At 45.8% G+C, this 26,680-nt stretch overlaps 1 long non-coding RNA gene across 3 annotated transcripts in view; it reads right to left on the bottom strand.

The window, feature by feature from the left end:
* Positions 1–279: 279 nt before the first annotated feature.
* The window catches only part of LOC147377706 (uncharacterized), a 29,609-nt gene continuing 3,208 nt past the window's right edge, over positions 280–26,680 (bottom strand). For all 3 annotated transcript variants that reach the window (XR_015140474.1, XR_015140472.1, XR_015140470.1), the window contains 3 exons: positions 25,988–26,041; positions 814–937; positions 280–414 (listed from right to left, as the gene is read on the bottom strand). This is a non-coding gene — a long non-coding RNA (uncharacterized LOC147377706). The remainder of the gene's footprint in view (positions 415–813; positions 938–25,987; positions 26,042–26,680) is intronic.

Raw genomic sequence — 26,680 nt, 5'->3', positions numbered from 1 at the left:
CTGGTCCCGTTGTGTCCTGCCATCCTGCCATCGTCTCCTGGGGAACGGTTTCTCCACAACCAGAGACAGGGAGAGACCCCACATTCTTCTGAAATATGTAGGGCAGCTGTGCGGGTGACAAGGGAGGCCAGAAATGGAGCCAGGACGGTGGGACTGGAGACACAAGAATAAAGGGCTGCCCCCAGCCCTTTATTCATCGTTTGACTCATTCATTATCCAGAAAATATGAAACAGAAAACAAAGGGCGGATCTCAGTTCTTTTCCTCAAGCAGCCAAACAAAACTTTTCAATTAATTTATTTGAGGGGGAGCAAGAACTTTGTATGTGATGAATGGATGAGTAGAAAAGTGTGCAATGGGTTTGAAAAATATTGGTGAGACTTTGAACCTCCACCTTCATCTGTGCTTTGTCTGCCTGGGGAAATATTAAGATTTGTTACCAAAGTTAAATTACAAAAAAAAAAATCTAGGTGCTATTCAACTTCCATAGAGAAAAGTAAATAGCCTTGCAAGTTAGACTATTGCCTTGATAAAGAATTCTAAATTACTTAATCCAGCCCCACACTCCACCCTCCGAGCCTCTAAGTGAGCTTGTGTGGAAGCAAGGGAGGAGCCAGCTCAGGAAACAGAGAAGAGCTTAGCAGAGGGCAGAGAGCAGGGGAGCAAAGCAATCCAGTGTGTACACCAGTCTGTGGGAGGCAGATAGGATATAAAATAGAGCCAGTTGGAGGGTAGAGGGGATCCTTCCTCTCCTGTCACCCTCCCCCATTCCTACTCCCTGTTCAGTCTCTGGGAAGAGGCTGCTGATACCTACCTGGGATGCAGCCGTCTCGGGGCCAACCTGAGGGGGCATCTCGATTAGCCCAGGCCCTCTCCACATTTGAGCTTGGCCAGAGCCACTTTCCAACTGTGGTGGTGGAGAAGCCTCTTGAGAGTCCCTTGGAGAGCAAGGAGATCAAACCAGTCAATGCCAAAGGAAATAAACCTTGAATATTCATTGGAAGGACTGATGCTGAAGCTGAAGCTCCAACACTTAGGCCAGCTGATGCAAAGAGTCAACTCATTGGAAAAGACCCTGATGCCGGGAAAGATTGAAGGCAGGAGGAGAAGGGGACGACAGAGGATGAGATGGATGGATGGCATCACCGACTCAATGGACATGAGTTTGAACAAGCTCCAGGAAAATGGTGAAGGACAGGGAAGCCTGGTGTGCTGCAGTCCATGGGGTCCCCAAAGAGTTGGACACGACTTAGCGACTGAACAAGAGCCACCCTTGAATCCTGAGGTCATGGGCTAGACTTTGAAGGAGCTGTGGGTCTAGATGGGGCACTTTCTAGAGGGGCCATCACAGCAGGGGAGTTACAGTGTAAGCAGACTGCTAACTCGGAACCGAGTGCAGGCGGCAGGCTGACCTCAAAGGAGCCTTTTGCCCCAACTGTGTGGTGGGCCAGCTGTGTGGTGTGACACTCCTGGGAGGGCCGCAGGCCACAGAATGGTTTCTGAGAATGTAACAGAGACACCGTTCAGCGTCACTACCCTGTGCCCTTGTTCTGCAGAGCTGGCCTGGGGACAGCAGGCACATCTGCACAGGGCCAAGGAGCCTCCCTGAACCAGAGTAATCCTGACCCTGGCCACAGGGTCTATGGACCTTCAGTGTTGTATAGGGCGTCTCTGAGGAAGGGTGTGTGTGTTCAGTCGTGTCTGACTCTTTGCGACCCTTTGGACTATAGCCTGCTGGGATCCCCTCTGTCCATGACGCCCTGAGGTTGTCTCCAATGAGAGACTGGTGACAGCAAGGGCCTGAGAGGGGGAACTCACCATCAAGAGAGGGGGTGACCAATTCAGAACCCAGTTTCAACTGGAAGGCTTAGCATGTGGGGCTCAGCCTGTGGAATGGGATTAACCTCCAGAGATGGAGGCTGAGCGCGAGGCTATAAAGTGAAAATCTGTACCTCTGAAGCTGAGGGTGGGGTGCCTCTGCCGTCTGGGCTAAAAGCGGAGCGAGGGCACCGTCCCAAGAGAGAACAAGGAGGCCTTCTTCTGCAGGGAACGCTTCCCCAGCAGCATCTCCATGTGGCAGGAGCAGAGCAGCCCAGCCAAAATGAGGAGTCAGGTTGAAGTCGTCATCGTTCATTCACTATCTCCCTGACATTCCTGGGGATGTGAAAGTGAATTCCAAGTCCCAGGAGTGCCCGGCTTAGAGGCTGGCCCAGGGATGCTGTAGCTGGGAGGTGACATACTAGATTGGAGTCAGTGCCCCATGCAAAGACGAAGCCTCCCCAGCTGGCTAAGGGAGAGTCGCACAAGTGTGCAGAGGGGTGGGGGCTGCAGGAGAGAGAGACAGAGACAAAGAGACAGAGAGATGGAGAGGTAGAGACAGGCTGGGTCTGACGGGCTGTGCTGCATGCAGTGGTGGAGGGCATGCCCACAAGACCAGCACGTGTCTCTGCCTGAAGATGCCAGACAGCAAAGCTTCCTGGCAGAGAGGTGATACCTAAGGTGAGCACTGAGGATGAGTTAAGAATGAGGCAGAGAAGAAAGGAGCGGAAGGGATTTTGAAGCTACATGTGTAAAAACTCAAAAGATGTGAGCCATCATGATGTGTACCGGCATTCCAGGGAGTCTGCCATGACTAGACAGAAAGTCAGACTTGAAGAAGGAGCGGGAGCTGAGACCTCAGGGAACACACCCCCAGGAGCTTGGACTGGGTGGTCTGCCGTCTTCATGGAGGAGCAATCCATAGAGGACTGAAAAAAATGTTTCAGCCTTAGAGGCAGTATCAGGACTGACGATATGTATCAGAGAATCAGCAGCATAGAAGTGATAGGAATTCTAAGATGAATGAGAAATGACACAGAGGAGGAGAGGAAAGAGCCCCACACTGAACATAGAACTCCAAGGGGCAAGACTAGGGTCTTAACACCCTCAATCAAAGAGTCTTGGAGGAAGTGATTGACTGAGCAGAAAGAACGCCAGGTGAGAAACTGTCTTGGAAGCCAAAGAATTGAGAAGTCTGAAAAATGAGAGTATGGTCACCGTGTCACATCAAAGCAGCCCGGGAAGATAAGGACTGAATTGTCTCCAGTGGGCTGGATAATCTGGAAGTCCCTGGAGACTTCTGTAAATAGTTTCAGTAGACTGGTCGGGACAGGACCAGAGTCAGGAATGGAAAGCGATTGAGTGGAGAAGGATAGAATTACCCAATGATGATTGATCTTTTACCAAGCTCGGGGCCAAAGGAAAGGAAAGAGGAAGTGCAGGGGGAGAGTACTAGGTCAAAGGGAGGGGTGAGCATGTGGGCGGGGGGTGAGTGTTGAGGGAAGCTTGAGCATATTTCCAGGTGAAAGGCAAGGAGGGAGATGTTAAAACAGCAGAGGGAGATAGGAGGAGAAGGCAATGGCACCCCAGTCCAGTACTCTTGCCTGGAAAATCTTTCAGTTCTTAAAGTCTTTCCCTGGAGGGGACACACATCATATCCACTCATGATCCTCGGCCAGAATTCATCTCTTGGCCCCAACTGAAACTGCAAAGCAGGTTGGGGGCCAGGGGGAGGCAGTTGTTGGGAGATGCAGAGGAGCACACAGAATACTCCAGGAGCGCTATCTCAGCTACCGGCCTTCCTGAGAACCTTTTATCACAGTTGTCATTTTACAGTAATTTATAAGCTTCTTTGATGACAAGTGTCTCTCTCATTAGACTGTGAACCCTAAGCGGGCAGGAACTGCGTGTGCACTGGCTTATCACTCATCTTCAGAGTACTATGAAGTTGATCCTCACTAAGTATTTATTAGATCACCCAACAAACGGGCAGTGGGCTCAGCAGTTGGGGAGTTCATCTCCGGAGACACAGGACATCACTTGAGAAGGAAAAAAAATTTTGAAGTCTAAGGGGTGATGCTGAGTTCAGGATCAGCAGGGGGGTAGTGGATTTTGCTGGGGAAGAGTGAGAAGATCTGATCAGGAGAGGTGTGGGTGGATTTGCCCTGCAGCTTCTAGCTTCCTAAATCAGCTTTTATTCATCCACTTGCAAAGGCTTCGGGTACCCGCTTCCCTGCTGCCTCAGGGCAAGTAGAGAAGGGGGAGGGTGAGCATAACCATCACCAACACCCACTCCTTCCCCTCCCTCCATCCTCCTGCCAAAAATAATATAGCAACAGCACAATGGGCAGTCTCTATAATTAGGCAGGGCCAAGAGGGGTTGCTGTCTCCGAAGAGTACTTGCTTTCTCTCTGTTAGTAAGTAGTTAAGTAGTAACCCGAAAGGGGAAGCTCTTTTTTCCAGGACAGATGGCTTAGGAACTGGTTCTTGAAAACAGGTGAGGAAAAGGAAACCACGGGGGAGAAAAAGCCTTCAAACCTTTGGAGAAGCAGGGACTCTGGCACAGTTTAAACCCAGCTCTGCCTTTGATGAGCTCTGTGGTTCTGGCCACATCACACAGCCTCTCTGAGCTTCAGCTTCCCCTGCAAAATTCACCATCGAGTCTAAGATGCACTTTTTTTTTCTTCCCATTTTAACATCTCTGAAATTAGGCTACACTTTGCAATCAATGTCAGGTTATAATACAGTTGATAGGGTTTTTCTCTTGTTTTCTCCTTCATGTTACATCGAGTAGGGGGATTCCCTGGTGGCTCAGGTGGTAAAGAGTCTGCCTGCAATGTGGGAGATCTGGGTTCGATCCCTGGGTGGGGGAAGATCCCCTGGAGAAGGAAATGGCAACCCACTCCAGTATTCTTGCCTGGAGAATCCCATGGACAGAGGGGCCTGGTGGGCTACAGTCCACGGGGTCGCAAAGAGTTGGACACGACTGAGCAGCTTCACCTACACTGAGTAGCATTAGATCTGATGAAATACTGCCTGTCCCTTTTTGTGTTGGGATCAGCAATCACTTTGGCACAGGACCTGCACGTTGGAATTTCAAGAACTGTGGCTATTTTAATAATATTGCTTCAAGATATTAAAGACAGTCTTGTTACTTCTCTGGTGGTCCAGTGGTTAAGAATCTGCCATCCAATGCAGGGGACTTAGGTTCAATCCCTGGTCTTGGAACTAAGATCCCACATGTACAATTGTCATTGCGGGCCTTAGGAGGTACCCTTGCAAAGCTTCTTGTGGGAAGTGCTCTGATTTGTAGGTGGGACTGGAATACAGGGGCTTCCCTCGTGGCTCAGCAGTAAAGAGCCCCCCTGCCAATGCAGGAGACATCAGTTCAATCCCTGGGTCGGGAATATCCCATGGAGAAGGGAGTGGGAAAGAGCCCACTGATGGGAAAAGACCCTGATGCTGGCAAAGACTGAAGGCACATAGAGAAGGGGGCAGCAGAGGATGAGATGTGATAGTATCACTGACTCAGTGGACATGAATTTGAGCAAACTCCGGGAGATAGCAGAGGACAGAGGAGACTGGCATGCTGCAGCCCATAGGGTCACAAAGAATTGGACACAGCTTAGCAACTGAACAACAGCAGCAACAACTAGAATACAGACTAGAAGATGAGCGGGAGTGGGCGGGGGCAGAAAACAGAGGGATTAACAGGAGGAAGAATTAAAGGTGAAGTAATCGACGATCATCTTGTTGGAACTTTACAATGGCAATGGAAATGTGAGCCATGCTGGTTCCAAGCCTAGGAAAGACAAATGAGCTCGAATGAAGTGATCAAGCCTCACGGATGACTCAGCAAGGAGCAAAGAAGAACATCCAGGACAAATCTCCCTTAGCCTCAGAGAACCAGAGGCTAATCTCTGCCAGACCTGGAGGAGTTAAGAAGTCTGATTATTATAAAGTTGGAAGGTGAAAATGTGACCTTTTCGTTCCTTTATTCTTTTTAATCAGAAGATAGAGACTGTTGTTTGGTGCAAAGCTCCCTATTAATTTTTAAAGACATGAAGGAACACTTACATGCTTGGGAGTAGATCTGGGAAGAATGTCTACCCCTGGTTTAGGTCCCTGCTCCTTCCCCCTGCCCTCACACCCCACCCCCAAGAGGTTTATTCAATTTGAATTGTATCGTTTTGTTAAATTTTTGTTAGTGTGTGAACATCTGGGTATTTCTACTTGAATTTAATACTTGATTGTATAGTGTACTTTTGGAAATGCTTTTTATGAAAGGATTTCATTACTTAATGGAGCAGGGTAATGTTTAAAGTAAAATCAGGGTTTGATCTGTATTGATCTGGAGAAGTTCCACCGGATGTCAAATGTTTATGGTTTTGCAGGTCCCAATTCTAAGAATCAGGGAAAGACATTAAAACATCAAGATAAATAAAGGTACAAAGAAATTTGTGTAAGGAGTGACTCAGGACATTCATTATTTTAGGAGAAGAGAATTATTAATGAATTACTTTAATGGTAGAATTGCTAATTGCTATGTTACCTTTATGGCTGAATAGAGCAAATGTGGAAATTCTGTTTCGCTTATAACTTAGCATGTAATTGTGTGAGTGTGCCCAGTTCTGCTCAAAGAAAGTATAAAGTTGTAGAACAGATTTATGTTTAGAAAATATAGATTACACAAAAATGCAGAATTGAGTTTTTGATCATAAGATAGCTTGGCAAAAAACATTATGGCAATTGAAATATGAGCGATGCTTATAAATACTTTCTATGATGTACTTTATCCTTTAACTTAATCAACATGACTTCTGAGATAATTTTTGTTAAAACAGTCAGTGATGGAACTTACATTTGAAATGTTGAGATAGAAATTGGGCTGTTTTCACATAATTTTGATTAGACACATTCCATAGTGTTTATTTGCTTGGTAATTTTAATATAAGCCTGCAATGATTATTGGTGAACTTGAAGGGATTTATATTTTTTTTAGTGGTATCTCCAACCCATAACCTGGCCTGCCCTCTGAGGTGGTTTGTGGTATAATCATCATAAAAGAGGCCTGGACCATTAATACTTGGGATCAACTCAGATCTACAAAGACATTTCAAACACTTTCAATGACAATGTTACATTGTTGATACCTTATATATTTTGAAAATAATTTTTATTTCTTTTCATTTGAAATTTCTGTACTGTATAGTGGGGTCCCTAGCCCTGGTCTGGTTTCCAGAAATTTACTTGCATGATTCTGGGAGTGGCTAGTAGGGTGTTCTGTGGAATTGGTATGGCTGGATGCACTGGGATTTGCAGAAGCCACACCAGAGACACACAGATTCTCAGCCTGGAAGAAACCAAGTTTCAGTTTGATGAATTTGCCCTGGACCATCTCCAGCACACTTTACGTACTTTATGTACTATTCCTCAGACACTGTGGTGATACAAATAACATCTTCTGTATCCACCCTAAAATAGCTGGAGATACTGCAGCTCCTTCTTGGGGGCTCTGCTGGCAAGTGGAGGCCAGGTGCCAAGACCATCAGCTGCATCCTAGCTGCCCCAGCTGGGCCTGAGCCCTGGGGTGCTGTCACCCAGCCTGTGCCTGGACTGGAGGGAGTCTTCTTCACCCTTCTAGGTCTGAACAATCCTTTCTGGAAACAGTGGGACTAAACCACAGTAACTGACAATTTCCCTGGGCTCTCTTCCACCGTAGCAGAGTCTTGGGGAGTTTGGATTCCAGCCCAGGCTACTGCTTCAGTGAGGGCTTCGTGCCTCCCTTCCAGTCCCTGGAAGGCTCTGACCCCTGGATTCTTCTGGCAGAGGTCATCAGTCACCCTTCACTATGAGGTCAGAGAAGAAAATGGCAACTCTCCACAGTTCTTGCCTAGAAAATCCCATGAACAGAGGAGCCTGGCAGGCTACAGCCCATAGGGCCACAAAGAGTCAGACACGACTGAGCCCATGCCTGTTCTGAGATTTGTTCTACCTGCCAAACTCAACCCATTTGGGGGCGGGGGGATGGGTAGGGAGTTACCTGGATAGAATACAACAGGTTGATAGAACTCTACATCTTTTTGCCTTTCTTTTTTTTTTTTTTTTTGACCAGCCCAGCATGCCCTGCCTGGGGTAGGTCAGTGGGCTTCCTATGTAAGCGTTATAAGCCACCTCCTGCTGTACCTCCCTGACATTGTTGCACAGTCATGTTCACTCTCACCTATACTCACTCACCTGTATGCACTACACACCACATCAGCCAAGTGGACAAACCACCCAAGGGAACCATGGCATTTCCTCAGCTTAATAGATGCTCTTTTCCAGCTATCCCCTCTCAGCCCCCAAGAATGGTGTCCTTCACCAGGAATCAAGACCCAACTCTCCACCCTAAAACCCAGGACAGCCAGGATCCAGCTCCCTTTCACAGGGAAAGGAGCCTGTGATCTTCGTCGTGACAAATTACAGGGTGTCAAAAAGCCTCCTCGACTCTGGTCCACGTAGCACCATGGACCACGTGGCACAGTATGGACACGCAGCACAGGTGAGTCCCTATACTAGGGCGCCCCACGGCCACTGAGACCGTATCCACAAGCTCCTCAGCTGCTGTCTGTAAGCCATGCCGGAAGCCCCACAGCTCCTGGCCCCACCCAGGAGCAACTGGAATAGAATACAACAGGTTGATCGAAGGACACCGTTGGTCTCATATTCACCTGGGTACTTGGACATGGAGCTCCATCCAGTTCTTGCATTCAGCACTCTCCTAGCTCGGTGTCCTCCAGCCAGACTATACCATAAAGAGTTTAAACAGCAGTCCCCAACCTTTTTGGCACCAGGGACCAGTTTTTTGGAAGGTAATTTTTCCACAGACTGGGGTGGGGGATGGTTTCGGGATGATTCAAGTGCATTACATTACTGTGCACTTTATTTCTATTATTATGGCATCAGTTCCACCTCAGATCATCAGGCACTAGGTCCTGGAGGTTGGGGACCCCTGGTTTCAAGGGTATATTCATCTTTTGAAGGTCAGGTCTTCCAACTAGGACAGTCTGGAAGAAACTTACCATGAGTAGTTAATAAATCCTTGACCACTCCCAGCAAGGACTTGATGTCTCTGTAAAAATTAAAAACTGGGAACTCTAGCTAAAACAGGATATCCCAGAGTCAGGGCTGGGGCCACCAAGACAGGGGACATCAGTCTGGAAGGGAAATTAGGATCTAACTAGGTTGCATATACATACAAATCCCACATAAGTACTTTTAGCCATCAAATCCCTACCTCTCTTTTTTTCTCACCAGGCCCTCATATGGTATGATGGCCCTAATCAGGGCGGTCACAATAAAAGACTCACTTCCAATCATTTTCAATTCATGAAGTCAATTGGAGGAGCCTGTCTGTTCATAAAGCTGGACATTCTGAGGATGAACAGTTCAGAGGTGCACCTCTGAGCGAGCAGAGAAGGCCTTCTGCATATGCTTTGACCAGACCCGGTATTTGGTGATACTCTGAAGCCTGAGCCACACCATGTGGATTCTGAGGACTCACACGTGTGGTCCTCCAAGGCCTCCCAGTCAGGAGCGAAGCCCTACATGACAGGTGTTCTGATGTACTGTTATTTCCTGAACCTGGTCTTCAACACCACATGTGGGCCAGTGTCCCCTCCCCCAATTTGATTCAAAATATTTAAGGTTGAGTTGACCAGGTTTCTACATTCAAGTAGCCAAACTCTTATACACCAGAAATAATACTTCTCTGATTACCACAGCTATTTAAAAAACTCATTTACCATTGCATCTTGTCAATAGATCTCCTCAAAATAAAAGAAATATTCTCTGGACCCCAAAGTTAGCAAAGGCTCCTCCCAAAATCATAGACCTGATTTTTCCTGCCCTCATCCAAGCCCACCCTAACTCAGCCCACCCATGTCTGCCTGGCATGGGAGCCTCCCAAACATGTACACAGGGCCGCCATGTTGCTAGGAAACTTCTGCTTTTGTGTCTATTTTTCAAAGAATCTAATTCTGTGAGAAGTCAACTCCCAGGACACAGATAGCATTAAAAAAAGGCTTTAATGCTTAGACGAGATGAATTCAACAGAAACTTACATAGTGGGCCCCAAAGGCTAATCACTGTGGCTTGAAATAGCTCTAAGAGACAAGAAAACTCAGTCCTGGCCACTTGACTTTCAGTGATTGGTGTTTTCAAATAGCTAGCCTAGGCAACCATATAGCTAAATCCTTATCAAATGAGATTGAATAACAGGAGCCAGCTGAGGTCACATAATTCAAGGAAGATCCTCCATTCTAAGTAAGTCATAGCTGAGTACTCCTAGAGGGCTTCCCAGGTAGCTCAGGGGTAAAGAATCTGCCTGCCAATGCAGGAGATGCAGGTTCGATCTCTGGATCAGTAAGATCCCTTCCTGGAGAAGGAAATGGCAATCCATTCCAGTCTTCTTGCCTGGAAAATCCCATGGATAGAGGAGCCTGGTGGGCTACAATCCAAGGAGTTGCAGAGTTGGACACAACTGAGTGCATGCACACACACACACACACACACACACACACAAAGTACTCCTAGAACCCCCAGCATGATCAGACACCAGCAACAGGCCATTGTTGCATTCAGCAGTCCCTGGACAAGGTCCTTACCATTCTGTGGGGACTTCCAGAGTACAGAGGACAGGAGAGGCTTGCTCTGCCATTATGACTCCTCCAGCATGTTCCCTGGGGAAGAGCTGGAAGACAGGTATGTACTGCTGCCAGGAGGGCAATCCAGACGTCAGGTTTCTGGCAGAACATGCTCAGGGCAAGGCAAGGCCCAAAAAGACCCTGCAGGCTCCCTTATTTCGGATGCCAGAGGCCCCTGAAAACCGGACTCTAATAGTTTTGGCCTCTTGATCACTGGTGTTCTATATGAGGTCACCAAGACAACTCACAGGACCTTCTAGACCAGAGCCCTGGATCCAGCCATCACAGCCTTAGTGGTCAAGGCTGGATTCTAATCCACTGACTAACCAAGTGGCCTCAGTTTGCACACCAATTCTGGAAGCACAGTTCAAAGCCCTATTGAGTGCCCGTCCATCCTTCTGTCCCCTGATTTTGTTAAAACATTAGGTGAGCCAGACCCCAGAGAGGTCCTACCATTGCTATACACAGAGATGATCTTTCAGCCAGAATCCATTCTGCTTTGTAGGTACCTACGTAGTTCTAGTTATTAAGCATGCTTAATATGACTTTTGGCTACCTGTCATAGACTCAGCATGACACATTCCCTCATCCTGCCTATTAGAGCTTTATAGCTTTGTCTATTTATTTTTGGCTATGCTGGGTCTTCACTGCTGCACAGGCTTTGACTAGCTGGGGTGAGCAGAGGCCACTCTCTAGTTGCTGGGAATAGGCTTCTCATTGCTATGGCTTCTCGTGGAGCACAGGCTCTAGGGCGTGTGGGCTTCAGTAGTTGCGGTTCCTAGGCTTAGAGCACAGGCTCAGTAGTTGTGGTGCCTGGGCCCAGTTGCTTCACGGCATGTGGGATCTTCCCAAACCAGGGATCAAACCCATGTCTCCTACACTGGCAGGCGGAGTCTTTACCACTGGACCACCAGGGAAGCCCTGTCAAACTTTACGACCCAGGACACACTTTGTACAGTAAGGACAGATTCTCAAGCTTCATAAACTGTCTCCTCTGTCCCAGGCACTATGCTAGGCCTGGGGACAGCACAGAGACACCCAAGGGCCCTGAGAATTCTCAGGGGCTCCCTGGCTACCATTGGCCCCTGGACCCGGCCTCAGACACGCTTGCTTCAAACGGGGGAAATCATATGTGATATATTAAAAACAAACAGAAACCCTACCACCGATGTCTAGATCCCTCAGGCTGCAAAAGAGACAACTTCAGGACAGAGTTCAGGCTCTTCAGCCTTCTCAATCATGCCCTTTGAAATCTTGAAGGCCACTTTCTGATTCCTGTACAGTAGCAGAGGTAGTGAATTCTGTCACCTGCTGCCATCAAAGACCCCTGAGAATGCACATTCTTCCCAGTGGAGCCTTCCCTGCCTGCCCCCGTTCCCCACCCAGAAGAGGGATGAGATGCGGTTGTGCATACATGCACGCTCAGTCATTCAGTCGTGTGTGACTCTTTGCTACCTTGTGGACTGTAGCCCACCAGGCTCCTCTGTTCATGGGATTTTTCAGGCAAGAACACTAGAGTGAGTTGCCATTTCCTACTCCATGGGATCTTCCAAACCCAGGGATCATACCCATGTCTCCTGCATTAGCAGGCAGATTCTTTCTTTTTTTTAAATTTTTTAATTGAAGGAGAATTGCTTTACAGAATGTTGTGGTTTTCTGTCATACATCAACAAGAATCAGCCATAGGTACACCCATGTCCCCTCCCTCCCGGACCTCCTTCCCATCTTGCTCCCCATCCTACCCTTAGCCTGTCACAGAGCCCCTGTTTGAGTTTCCTGAGTCATACAGCAAGTTCCCATTGGTGATCTATTTTATGTATGGTATAGTAAATTTCTAAGTACTCTCTCCACACATCTCCCCTTCTCCCTCCTCTCCTCCCACTGTGTCCATAGGTCTGTTCTCTATGTCTGTTTCTCTGTTGCCGCCCTGAAAATAAATTCGTCGGTGACATCTCTTCAGATTCCATATATATGTATCAATATACAATATTTATATTTCTCTTTATGACTTACTTCACTTTGTATAATAGGCTCTAGCTTCATCCACCTCATTAGAACAGATTCAAAACGCATTCTTTTTCATGGCTGAGTAGTATTCCATTGTATATATGTACCACAGCTTCTTTATCCATTCATCTATTGATGGATATCTAGGTTCCTTCCATGTTCTAGCTATTGCAAATAGTGCTTCAATGAACACTGGGGTACATGTGTCTTTCAGTTTTGATATCCTCAGGGTATATGCCTAGTAGTGGGATTTCTAGGTCATATGGTGGTTTCATTCCTAGCTTTTTAAGGAGTCTGCATACCATCTTCCATAGTGGCTGTTCCAGTTTACATTCCCACCAGCAATGCAAGAGGGTTTCCTTTTCTTCACACCCTCTCCAGCATTTATTGTTTGTAGACTTTTTGTTGATGGCCATTCTGACTGGTGTAAGGTGGTATCTCACTGTAGTTTTGATTTGCATTTCTCTAATAATGAGTGATGTTGAGCATCTTTTCATGTGTTTGTTAGCCATCTGTAAGTCTTCTTTGGAGAAATGTCTCTTCAGGTCCCTTTCCCACTTTTTGATTGGGTTGTTTGCTTTTCTGGTATTGAGTTGTATGAGCTGCTTGTACGTTTTGGAAATTAATTCTTTGTCAGTTGTTTCCTTTGCTATTATTTTCTCCCATTTTGAGGACTGTCTTTTCACCCTGTTTGTAGTTTCCTTTGCTGTGCAAAAGCTTTTAGGTTTAATCAGGTCCCACTTGTTTATATTTGTTTTTATTTCCATTTCTCTAGGACGTGGGTCATAGAAGATCTTTCTTTGATTTATGCCATCGAGTGTTCTGCCTATGTTCTCCTCTAATAGTTTAATAGTTTCTGGTCTTATATTCAGGTCTTTAATCCATTTTGAGTTTATCTTTGTGTATGGCATTAGGTAGTGATCTAATTTCATTCTTCTGCTCGTAGCTCTCCAGTTTTCCCAGCACCACGTATTGAAGAGGCTGTCTTTGCCCCATTGTTTATTCTGGCAGGCAGATTCTTTACCACTGAGCCACCTGGGAAGCCTCACAGGGTTGGTCAGAGGCCTGTATACCTTTTACTTTCTGACCAGCCTTTTCCTGGACTTTCTCTCTTTGGGGCCTCCCTGCCCCCAGTTTTCAGGGAATGTTGCCCCTGGCATTTCTGACTTTTGGACTCACTCTTCCCCTCACACTGGTCACTCCGACAGCTCTCCAGTGACACAGCTCTCCAGTGACCAGCTCGGCCTCAGCCTGTGCTCCGCCCCACACCTACTCACCTCAGACCCCAGCTGCCTTGACTCCCATCTCCTTTTTTCCTTCAAAGGCAATCCTGGGTGTGTTTCCCCCCGGTTCAGCTCAGAAGCGTCTCGGAATGGTTCCTTACTATCCTGCTCGGCACAGGACATGGGCATTCCCTTCTACAACTCCACCACCACCTGAGGTATCCAGGGCCATACTGTTGCTCTCTGTTTACACATGGCCTGAGTTGTCTAGGGGTGGTTATCCACAGGGCAGTCATGGAAGGGGTAGACAGAGTCTCAGGGCACAGATGGTTGTCATCCCAGGGGGACAGTCAGGGGCTGCCATCAAAGAGAGGTCCTCTCTGGAGCTATGACAAAATTCACCTGAGAATTAAGGAGATGATTTGTTCAGGCTACTGTATTAAGGAGAACATTCATTAATGAGAAAAATCTCAAAGAAAAGGAAGGGAACCTGGGGTTTTATAGAGGCAGGTAAACAAGGCAGTCAGCTTGGGGTCCTGCGGGAGGAAGGATGGAGTTGAGACTTTCCTCGGAAACTCTGAAAGCAGCATGGTCCTTCGTGGTTAGCTGGTTTGTCATTTCTGAGGCACAAAGCGTAGGAGGAGTTTCTTAACCATCACTGCTGAAGTGGCACAGGGCACAGATAAAGATCGATATTGTCATTCCCGCCTTCCCTTTCAAGATGACTATCACTTATCACTGAACAACTCAGAGGCAAGCATAAACCTCCTGAGTGGCATGAGGCAGGGCCTAAGAAGGCATATCTCCAGGATTCAGGCTGGTGTTGTTCTTATATAACTGGTGGCTCATCTGTTGAGTGGTGGGGGCAGAGGTCAGTTGTTTTATGGTCCTGGAGATCAGATATTTTAAAAGAGGGATGCCTAAAACAGAGAAATAATTCTTTGAAAGTTGTGTTAAAGAGCCGGGAGTTGAACCTTGAGAATTAACCAGTGGCTCTGCAGAGTCAACCTTAGTTCCTTAAAAGTGTCATTTTTGATTAAATGAACATCTTTCTCAACTATGGTGTTCCAGGCAAAGCCTTGGGTTCATAACCAGTGTTTCTAATTATGCCTTGTTAATAAGGAAGACAGATTCTTATTAAAGTATGAAAATAATTATACTGCCATGAAATTAAGAATACTCACCAGAGTTTCCAGAGAAGGCAATGGCAACCCACTCCGGTACTCTTGCCTGGATCCCATGGATGGTGGAGCCTGGTAGGCTGCAGTCCATGGGGTCGCAGAGTCGGACACGACTGAGCGACTTCACTTTCACTTTTCACTTTCATGCACTGGAGAAGGAGATGGCAACCCACTCCAGTGTTCTTGCCTGGAGAATCCCAGGGATGGGGGAGACTGGTGGGCTGCTGTCTATGGGGTCGCACAGAGTCGGACACGACTGAAGCGACTTAGCAGCAGCAGCAGCAGCACCAGAGTTTCTCAATTTTGGAACCATCGAGGAGAGAAAATATGTATTTACACATGGCTTGTTTCTGGTTAGCTAAGTATAGTCCACTGAATTGTTACAAGTTATACATGACTCTGGGGCTTCCCAGGTGGCACTAGTGATAAAGAACCTTCTGCCGATGCAGGAAGACATAAGAGATGTGGGTTCGATCCCTGGGTTAGGAAGATCCCTTAGAGAAGGAAATGGCAACCACTCCAGATTCTTGCCTCGAGAATCCTATGGACAGAGGAGCCTGACATGTTAGTCATAGTCCATAGCGTCACAAACAGTCAGACACGACTAAAGTGGCTTAGCATACACATACATGGCTTTAGAGAAAAGAGGATGGAGTTCCTTATATACCCAGAAATCAGAACATTAAAACAACATCAACAATATTCTAAACAAAACCCACCATCACCCCTCATCCTTTCATTCAGTCCTATGTAACTAACTCGCGTTTCACTGGGTTTTGGTTTTGTTGTTGTGGTTGTTGTTGTTCAGTCACCAAGTCATGTCCAGCTCTTTGTGACCCCATGGACTACAGCACACCAGACTTCCCTGTCCCTCACCATCTCCTGGAGTTTGCTCAAGTTCATGTCCATGGAGTCAGTGATGCCATCCAACCATCTCATCCTCTGAATTCATCTGTGTCTCAACTAAAAATCTAGAAATCCTGAATCATCCCACTAGTATGGTCTCATAGTTGTCTAAATAAGGCCATCAGAAGACTATACCCCAAAATGTCTAGCCCAGTCCTTTTCTACAGGTCTCTAAGACAGCCCTTCTTTGTCAAAGACAAGCTCTGTAGTCTGTAGCTGATTGCAATTTCTTTCAGGGGAAGCATAAGAGAAATCCCAAAACTATCTTTAGATGACAAAACAAGATGGCTGTGGTTAACCTATTACTGACACACTTCAAAAGTGAAAGATCTGCCGGAAGTTCCTAACAGGAATAGTACAGCTGACAAGGAAATTTAGTGATTTCTACGGCATACAAACCAAAACAACAAAGTCAACCCAGAAAACATTGTAGACAAAATATCTGTTAATGTAATGAGTAACTCTATTTTCAAAGAAGAGTGAATATCATATTTAATTTATAAAAATGGAGTAAGATAATCTTCAAAGGAAAAACTCTTCAGATATAACATATAGTAATCCTCACGTAACAATATTCCGTGAATTTACTGAACACATAGCTATAGTACACTAGGAATATATAAAGATTATAAAATAGACTCGGTAAATCTGGAACTGGTCCTAAACATCTGCATATTACTATAACCCCATAGTTAAGTGATATGAGTTTCCAGCTGAAAACCACTACTCAGGTAGATGCTAGATTCAAATTAAAGCTATGACCAAGTTGCCATTTTAAAATAGCTGGAATTATGACTGACAGCACCTACTGTGGTGGTCAACAGTCTGCTCTGTGTCCATGGATTCTACATCTGTGGATTCCAACAACTGAAAATAGAAAATATTCTGGAAAAAAAAATTCCAGAAAGTTCCATAAACCAGAACTTGAACCCACAGCACATTAGCAACTGTTCAAATAGCATTTACTTTGTGTTTGCATAACATTTACAATGTATTAGGCAAAGTAATCTAAGGAATATGGTGGGGGGCACATAGTTTATATGCAAATACTTTGCCATTTTCTGTGAAAGACTTGAGCATCCACAGATGTGTTAGGAGATCCTAAAACCAAGTCCCTGTGAATACAGTCTTCCCTGGGATGACTATTGTACAGCAGCACCAAGACACAACAGGGCCAGTGAGAGTGTTGACAGTGCTCTAGGAATTTCCCTAGAGCATATAGTTCCTGAAATCCAAACTTAATCACATTCTACCATATGATGTACCCGGGGACATGCTAAGGAGCATCTCTCCTGATTTAACAACTCTTTCCATGCAATTCATCAATATAAACTCCTTATTTCTGCCATTTCTCTTTTTACAATGAAAGATCAAATCATTTGTGTTTCTTCCTTTGGGAAATCTTAAAGACAGTCTAAGATGCAAAAGGAATCATTTAGGGTCAATTTGGGGAAAGGCAAAATATCAAAAGTTGTCAGGAAATTTGAATACCCGAATAAGGTAGGATCATGAGTCCCTGAGAAAGAATGCTTGGCTACTCCGCTTAAAGTGACAAGAAAGGATTTAAAAAATAAACATAGGCGCTAACATGATTGTAAAGAATCTTAGCTCTTTCCAGAGTAAGAAAACTTTGTTCTTTTAAACAACCAAGGACATAATAAAGTCAGCAGAAGCCATAGAAGGTTATTCTGGCAAAATACAGAATCTGTTACCTTGGCAAACTACACAGAAGGTAAAGAATAACCTTTTACAACCTCATATTCATGTCCGATGACTGCTCTAACAAATTTAGGAGCTTGAAACAACATAGATATATTATCTTATAGTTCTAGAGATCGGAAGTCCAAAACCCAGTCTCACTGGGTTAAAGTTAAGGTGTCAGCAAAGCTGCTTCCTTCTGGGGGCACTGGGAGAGCATCCATTTCCTTTTCCAAAAGCTACAGTCTCTTTTCATTCCTGACTCAGGGCCCCTTCCTCCATCTTCAAAGCCAGCAATGAACTAGCTTTTTCTCTCTTTCAGCTTCTGCTGTCGTTTCACCTTTTTCTTATTCTGACTTCCTTCCTCCCTCCTATAAGGACACTTTTGACTACATTGAGCCCGCCAGATGTCCAGAATAATCTCTCTGTCACAAGTCCTGAACTCAAATATTCACAGGTTCCAGAGATTGGGCCATGGCCACGTTTAAGGGGTCATTAGTCAGTCTGCCAAACCTCTTGCTAAGGGAGACAAATCATTTTCTCATCTTAACAGAGAGAAAACCAAATTTTAATTTTATGTCAGTGTATCTGATACTAAAACTTTTTTTGAAAATTTTATAAGTAAATCCATCAAACCTTAGCAAGCTTGGACAAATAAAATTTCATTTTCTAGAACCTTCTATTACTTTCTACATTCATCAGGTTGCGACCTACTCTTTCCTCTTTCTCATTCTGGAACAACCAGTCTTTTTACTTTAGGACAAAATGACTCTTTTTTTTTTCTTAACAAAAGACATCCTGCATATCTCAGCTCCCGGAAACATTCTCCTGATTTCACAGAGCCAGGATCTTCGTGGATCTCCATCCTCTTCTTTCTTTGCTCTTACAAAGAGGGAAACTTCTTCTTTCTCTTCTGTTCCCATGAAGCTTCCTCCATCCTTAGGGACCTCCAGACATCTGTGATGCCCTTCTCTTCCTTGTATCTTCAACTTGTTTAACCATTTCTTCCCACAAGCATTTAAACACGTGCAAGTCTCTGCTGTCTTCCAGAGCTCATCTGGACTAGGCCTTCCTCTCCACTTCCCTGTCTTGAAAGTACAAACTCTGCTTATATTTTCCCTTTCCAGAGCTGCCATTCACAATTTCAACACACTGCTGTACAAGCACCTCCTCACCCATCACTCCACTGGTATGGATCTCTCCAAGGTCACCCAAATCCTCCTGTTGCCCCAGCCAACCACAACTTCCACACTTGTGTCACTTGGTCCGACTATAGCACTAGACTGCTGACTGTTCTGTTGTGGCAGTCCCAGAGCCGGTTGGAAACGAATTTCCAGAGACAGAGTATTTCAGAAAGGAGTGAGTTTATTAAGAACAAACAGCAGAGACGCGGTAGGAGCAGTGGGCAGGCTGATCTCCTGATAGACCAGGGAGAGCTGACGGGATGCTGTTAGGAGAGCGGGCCAGCTCAAGGGAGAGCTGACACTTTGGTAGTCGATTTTTATAGCCTTGAGATAAAGAAAATTTCTGCAGGAAGCACAGCATAAGGTGATTGGTTAGCACACTATAGGGTAAGTATTCGGGTGGGCGTTTTTGCCTAACTTGGAGTCAGGAAGCTCACCAGTAAGGATCAGGAAGGCTTTTGGCAATGGTCAGCTCTGGAGGTGACCTTGGTTCTGGGTTCTGCATCTGTGGCCTTAGTACAAAGCCTCACAACTGTGACCTTGGTGTGAAACTCCACATACTCTTTCTCTGGAAGTATGTCTGTGGGATACATGCTTTCCTGTCATGTGATGGTTCCCAGATGGTGTCCATCTAACTAGATAGCTCTATTATCCAACCAGTTGCCTGGTTTTCATCCTGTATTCTTGATTCTCTCCTACCATCTATATTCTTCAAATCACCAATTATGGCCTCTTGAGAAACCTATATGCAGGTCAGGAAGCAACAGTTAGAACTGGACATGGAAGAACAGACTGGTTCCAAATAGGAAAAGGAGTACGTCAAGGCTGTATATTGTCACCCTGCTTATTTAACTTCTATGCAGAGTACATCATGAGAAACGCTGGACTGGAAGAAACGCAAGCTGGAATCAAGATTGCCGGGAGAAATATCAATAACCTCAGATATGCAGATGACACCACCCTTATGGCAGAAAGTAAAGAGATCACCCTTATGGCAGAAAGTAAAGAGGAACTCAAAAGCCTCTTGATGAAAGTGAAAGTGGAGAGTGAAAAAGTTGGCTTAAAGCTCAACATTCAGAAAACTAAGATCATGGCATCTGGTCCCATCATTTCATGGGAAATAGATGGGGAAACAGGGGAAACAGTGGCAGACTTTATTTTTCTGGGCTCCAAAATCAATGCAGATGGTGACTGCAGCCATGAAATTAAAAGATGCTTACTCCTTGGAAGGAAAGTTATGATCAACCTAGGCAACATATTAAAAAGCAGAGACATTACTTTGCCAACAAAGGTTTGTCTAGTCAAGGCTATGGTTTTTCCTGTGGTCATGTATGGATGTGAGAGTAGGACTGTGAAGAAAGCTGAGCGCCAAAGAATTGATGCTTTTGAACTGTGGTGTTGGAGAAGACTCTTGAGAGTCCCTTGGACTGCAAGGAGATCCAATCAGTCCATCCTAAAGGAGATCAGTCCTGGGTGTTCATTGGAAGGACTGATGTTGAAGCTGAAACCCCAATACTTTGGCCACCTCATGTGAAGAGCTGACTCATTGGAAAAGACCCTGATGCTGGGAGGGATTGGGGGCAGGAGGAGAAGGGGACGACGGAGGATGAGATGGCTGAATGGCATCACCGACTCAATGGACATGAGTTTGAGTGAACTCCAGGAGTTGGTGATGGACAGGGAGGCCTGGCGTGCTATGATTCATGGGGTCACAAAGAGTCGGACATGACTGAGCAACTGAACTGAACGGAGATACTTTTTGTTCTAACTGATCCACTTTTCTCCATGCCGCCTAGATCAGGCCCCATTATCTCTCGTCAGAATGAGAACAACCTCCTACTAGTCTCACTACCTCTAACCTGGCCTTTTCCCACCCACAGTACCAGTAGGCTCAGAGTGATGTCTGTAAACCTAAAGAATGATGTGAATTGGTCACTCCACAGCTTAAAGTTTCGATACTCCCTCTACCCAACCTACCCCCTTTGTCTTCATGTTGAAACCCCGTCTCCTTAACACAGATGATGTGGGTCTTCATTCCTGGGACTTTGCTTATCCTCCAACGTTATCTGGTGCCAATTTCCCTCCATAAGTCCTGGACAACATGAGGGACCTTGAGGATATTCAGGTGTTCTACTAAGTGAAATAAGTCAGACAGAGAAAGACAAATGCTGTGTGTTCTCATTTATATACACAGAATCTAGAAAAGATGAACTCACAGAAATAGATAGTTGAATGATGGCTGCTAGGGGCTGCAGCTGGGGAAAATGATGTCCATACTATGTCTAACATAAATGTAATATGTATAATGTGCCTACACTATACATATGTCGCATGTATAATGCACACAGAGATGTACATATCTAATGTACAGCATGGTGACTATAACTAGCAGTACTCTATTTTAATGGAAGTTATTAGGAGAGTAGATCTTAAATGTTATCACTGCACAGTTCAGTTCAGTTCAGTCGACAAGTCCTGTCCAAGTCTTTGCAACCCCATGGGCTGCAGCACGCCAGGCTTCCCTGTCCATCACCAACTCCCGGAGTTTACTCAAACTCATGCCCATCAGGTCAGTGGTGCCATCCAACCATCTCATCCTCTGCCATCCCCTTCTCCTCCTGCCTTCAATCTTTCCCAGCATCAGGGTCTTTTCCAATGAATCCACACAAAATCATGTGAGGATTATGTGAGGGGATGCAGATTTGAACTAAACTCATTATGGTAATCCTTCTGCAATGCATATATGGACCTAGTCATCCTACTGCACACCTAAAACTTACATATGTTGCAAGTCAATAATATTTCAGTAAAGCTTGGGAAAAAAGAAATAACAAATTAAAAAAAAAATAAAAGTCCCCTCCCCAAGCACTAAGCTCTATATAGCGAATTACTGGTATGCACTTCCCCAAACTCATTGTTCTTTCCTGTGTTGGGCGCTATTCACATGATCTTCCTTGCTCATTTACCTCCATTTTCAGCTGGCTAAATCTTATTTACGCATCTTGTCTCACTCTCTGTAATTGCTGTTTCTTTGTGTGCCTTTCCTGGACTGCAGGCTGGCTGAAAGACATTGGGTCATGCCTTGGCCCAATGTCTCCTTCCCACTGTTTGTGCCCAGTAATTATGTGTTCTCAATATGTATTTGTTGAATACACAAAGTTTCAATGAGATTCAGAGCAGGTTTGGTGGGTATGAGGGTGTGGGAAGGGTGGATGGGTGGGAGGAGCAGTTCAACAGGAGAGTTACAGAGTTCAAGCTTCAAAGGTAGAAGCTTGGTAACTGCAGAGACCAGGGTGGGGCTAACCAAGTGGTTGCTGAGTGGAGTGGAAGTGAAGGTCACTGGGGCAGAGAACATGAGGGAATCATGACCTAATATGTTGGATGAGTGGCACTTACGTTGGCCTGGAGAAGTCAGGCACAGGGTGGGGCGGGCAGGGAAGCTGTGAGTCAGGCTTCAAAGTCCTTCACGAGTGGTGTGATTAAGGCAGGGAGGTGCCTTTATCCGATGGCCTGGCTTCAGCAGAGGAGAGGAAGGGAAATGAAAATGATGGAGGAATTACACAGGACCAACACAGACTCCAGCAGAATGTGACGTTGCCGTATGACCCTGAGGTCTGTGGACATGGCTTGAGAGAGTGAGGGGCCTCTGTTGAGACGGCCTCTACATGAAGAGGTCGAGGAATTTCCCAGAAAGAGATCATGCTTCATATAGTATAAATTATAGGATATATCATAAAATGCATATGTAATATATTAAAAGAAAGGGGTTGGAGTCTAGTAGAAAGATTGAGAAGGATCTCCCCAAGTGCAAATTCAAGTGGTCAGATGGTCAACTGGTCAGATGCTACTGCTCCTTCCACTTTGGCTTCAGAATTTGTTACAAACCCCTTATCCAGAAATTTCTGCCATCTTGCTGCTACAATTCTTGGCTGTAGTGGACTTATCCCACTTTGAGAGATTAATCTGGAATCCTGCTCTGACCCTTAAATCAAAGGAATCAAAACTTGCATGTGGGATTATCCACCCCCATGCATTCTTTTATTCTGTGGGAAACTGGGTCCCAATTTGTTTTTGTGGTATGTCAGCACAATAAAGGCCACCCTTTGGGGGACTACAGTTAAAAAGAATTCTCTTCTTTAAAAAAGAAAAAGTTGTGGGGGTAAAGACCTCATTGAACAAAGTTTTAAAATTAGATAAAACTTGCATTCTGCTCACTGTAGAGGGCCAGGCGCCTCCCATCCATGGCAACTGGAGAGAAGCAGAGACAGCTCCGGGCATCTGCTTGCTCAGGGCTTTTCATCAGCTGATTTCTCCCTGAGCCTAGACAGCTATAGTTTTTCTAATAGTTTCTGATATGTTTGAGATCAATTGCCCTTGGTTGGAATGAACTTTACTTTTAGTGTGCTATTATTTTACTTGTATTCCATACTTTTTATTTAGGTTTTTCATATATACATGGGTGCATGCTAAATCACTTCAGTTGTGTCTGACTCTCTGCAACTCTCTGGCCTGTGTAGCCCGCCAGGCTCCCCTGTCCATGGGACTCTCCAGGCAGGAATATTGAAGTGGTTGCCATTTCCTCCTTCAGGGGATCTTCCCAACCCGGGGATCAAACCCTAGTCTCTAATGTTTCCTGCATTGGCAGGCAGGTTCTTTACGACTAGCACCATCTGGGAAGCCACATAAGTATATACACACACTAGCAAGATTAGTCTGGTTTTCTTGTGTGTGTGTGTTGCATTTACCAAGGTTTTGGTATCAAAACCATAACCAGAATAAGAAGAATCCTCCCTGCTTCCAGGCACAACTGTTAGAAATGCAGAATCCCAGGCTCCACTCTAGACCAATGGAATCAATATCTGCATTTCAACAAGACCCTCTGGTAACATACGTGGACATGAGTGTGAGAAGCTGCCCCAGACCTTGTCATTTATCAGAAACTGCTTATTCCATGGGGGCGTCCCAGGTGGCAAAGTGGTCAAGAATCTGCCTGCCAATGCAAGAGACCCAAGAGACATGGGTTCTATCCCTGGGTCGGGAAGATCCCCTGGAGGAGGAAATGGCAACCCACTCTAGTAGTCTTGCCTGGAGAATGCCATAGACAGAGAAGCCTGGCGGGCTACCATCCAAAGCGTCGCAGAGTCGGACAGACTGAGCAACTGAGCACGGCACAGCTTCTTCTGTACACTCAGTGCAAGCAGCCTGGCTCTCTACTTTTCCAGCTCACCTGGCCTGCTGTGCTGACCACACCATCCTTTCGCTTATCACTCCTTAGTTCCTGCCACCACCTTCGCAGGGTCTCTGTCCTCACATTGCCCCACCTCCTCCCCCATTTCCTCCCTCCCTCCTATCCAGCTTGGAGGCAGCAGTTAGGCATTATTATTACTTCCTTGCATATACCCTTCCCTTTCTTGCCCCTTCTTCTCCTCATGGAGTCATGCAGCAAAAATTTAAAAAAAAAAAAAAAAAACAGAAAGTGAAAGTCAGTCAGTTGTGTCTGACTGTACAGTCCATGGAATTATCCAGGCCAGAATCCTGGAGTGGGTAGCCTTTCTCTTTTCCCGGGATCTTTCTATCCTTCCCAGGGATTGAACCCAGGTCTCCTGCATTGCAGGGGGATTCTTTACCTGCTGAGCAACAAGGGAAGCCCAAAATAATCCTGGTTGAATTCAGGTCCCCACCATCCTGTACTTGCACCTTTCTAGGAAATTGTGGCCCCCGAGAAACAGAATGATCCTACTGACCGGCCCTTCTGTAGACAGTCCCTTCTCCCCTCAAATGTCCAACTCCTCCTCCCCCTGCACGCTCTGAGCTGATGACCTTGCTTCCTATTGCCCTGAGAAAACAGAAACCCTCAAGGGAATGTCCATGCATTCTGGCTCCTCTTCTCCGGGGCTGCCTGCCCTCTGTTACTGTGAGTGAACTCCTGCCTTGTTGGTCTCCAAGGTCTGCCCGCTCCCCCCCAGTTCCAACTGTATGCTGTAACCTTCTCTTCTTGCTCACTCCAGGGCAACTCTCCAGGAAATGCCACCCCACCCCAGTCATCATCAAATTTTCCCTTGTTACTGAATCATTCCTATCAGCACATAGGCTGTCTCTAACAGTTCCTATCCTCAAAACAAAACAAAATGAAATAAAACAAATGAACAAAAAAGTCTGTCTTGACTCCACATTCCTTTCTGGCTACCACCTCATTTTTCTGCCCTCCTTTAGAGCAAACCTTCTTGAAAAAAATGTCTGCACCCATGGGCTCTTGTTCTAGAGCCCAATTCTTTCTAGAGATCTTTCTAGGTCTCATTCTTTCTAGAGGATGAAGCTTTCCCACCAACCTCTGCTGAAGCAGCTCTTCCCAACTTCCCACTTGTTGCCCCTGTGGCACAGACACCAACCGCCAATCACCAGGACTAACTGTACTTGAACTGCTAGCTACATTGGGAGGCATTCCTCCTCTATCCCAGCATGCAAAGCTCTCCTGGGCCTTCTCCTCCTGCCATGCTGGCTCCTCTCAGCATCCTTTGCTGGTTCTTGACCTCCCAATGTTGGGGCCTCGGCTCACCTTTGGCCAAGTCTTTTATTAACACTCTCTGCTTAAATGATCTCATTGAATGTTGAGATTTTACTTACTCTGTCAGTCACTCAGTCGTGTCTGACTCTTTGTGACCCTATGGACGGTAGCCCACCAGACTCCTCTGTCCATGGACTTCTCCAGGCAAGAATACTGGAGTGGGTTGTCATTTCCTTCTCCATACTTACTCAGAGGACTCCCCAAATTCCATATCCAGCCCAGACCTCTCCCCCAAACCCCAGATTTCTACATGGAGCTTCCTACTTGGGTATCTAATTGACAGCTCAAACTCAATATGTTGTTGTTGTTCAGTTGCTCAGTCATGTCCAACTTTTTGAAACCCCATGGACTGCAGCACACCAGGCTCCCCTGTCCTTCACTATCTCCCAGAGTTTGCTCAAACTCATGTCCACTGAGTTGATGATGTCATCCAACCATCTCATCCTCAGTCGTCCCTTTCTCCTCCCGCCCTCAGCCTTTCCCAGCATCAGGGTCTTTCCCAATGAGTAGGCTCTTTGCATCAGGTGGCCAAAGTACTGGAGCTTCAGCATCAGTCTTTCCAATGAATATTCAGGGTTGATTACCTTTAGGATTGACTGGTTTGATTTCCTTGCTGACCAAGGGACTCTTAATAGACTTCTTCAGCACCACAGTTCAAAAGCATCAATTTTCAGCACTTAGCCTTCTTTATGGTCTAAATGTACTTCTAAGTTACTCACCTTCATATCTGTTTCGGGTTCTTGCCCATTTCACCAAATTGTATCTTCCAGTTGCTTGAGAAAACAAAAAACAAACAAAACTTAGAAATCAGCAAAATCACGTCAGCTCCTCCTTTTAAATGTGTCTAGAACAGGACCACTTCATTAGTCTTCCACTGGGCTGAGTCTGTCTTCCTGTCACTTGATTATTGCAAAAGCCTTCCAACTGGTCTCTTGGGTGAAACTCTCAGGCCCTTCAGGCTAGTCTTCACACCACAACCAGAGTAATTCTTTTGAAATGTCAGACCACGTCCTCTCTCTGCTCAAAACACTCCAAATAGCTCCCGCTCTCATTCAGTGTAAATACCAAAGTCCTCACTTTGGCCTATATGGCCTCCTCCTCTTCTCAACTCTCCCTTCTAAGCTCAGGGCTCTTGCCTTGGTGGGCTCCAAGGCATCTCCCCCTCAGGGTGTTGGTTTTTGCTGTTCCTTCTGCCATTCCATATACATAGCTCATAGCAGGCTCTTTCTTCAAATAGCTACCCTGGGCTTCCCAGGAGGCATCGTGGTAAAGAATCTGCCTGCCAATGCAGGAGATGCAAGAGACCTGGGTTCTGATCCCCCGGTTGGGAAGAGCCGTTGGAGTAGGAAATGGTAACCCACTTCAGTATTCTTGCCTGGAAAATTCCATGGACAGATGAAATTTCACGGGCT

This window comes from Bos grunniens, chromosome 2 (assembly GCF_055505025.1).
Source record: "Bos grunniens cultivar Pamir isolate PY7600 chromosome 2, Bosgru_T2T1.0, whole genome shotgun sequence".
Taxonomy (NCBI): Eukaryota; Metazoa; Chordata; class Mammalia; order Artiodactyla; family Bovidae; genus Bos; species Bos grunniens.
Note: the sequence above shows the minus strand (reverse complement) of the source record. Positions and strands in the feature narration are given on the sequence as shown.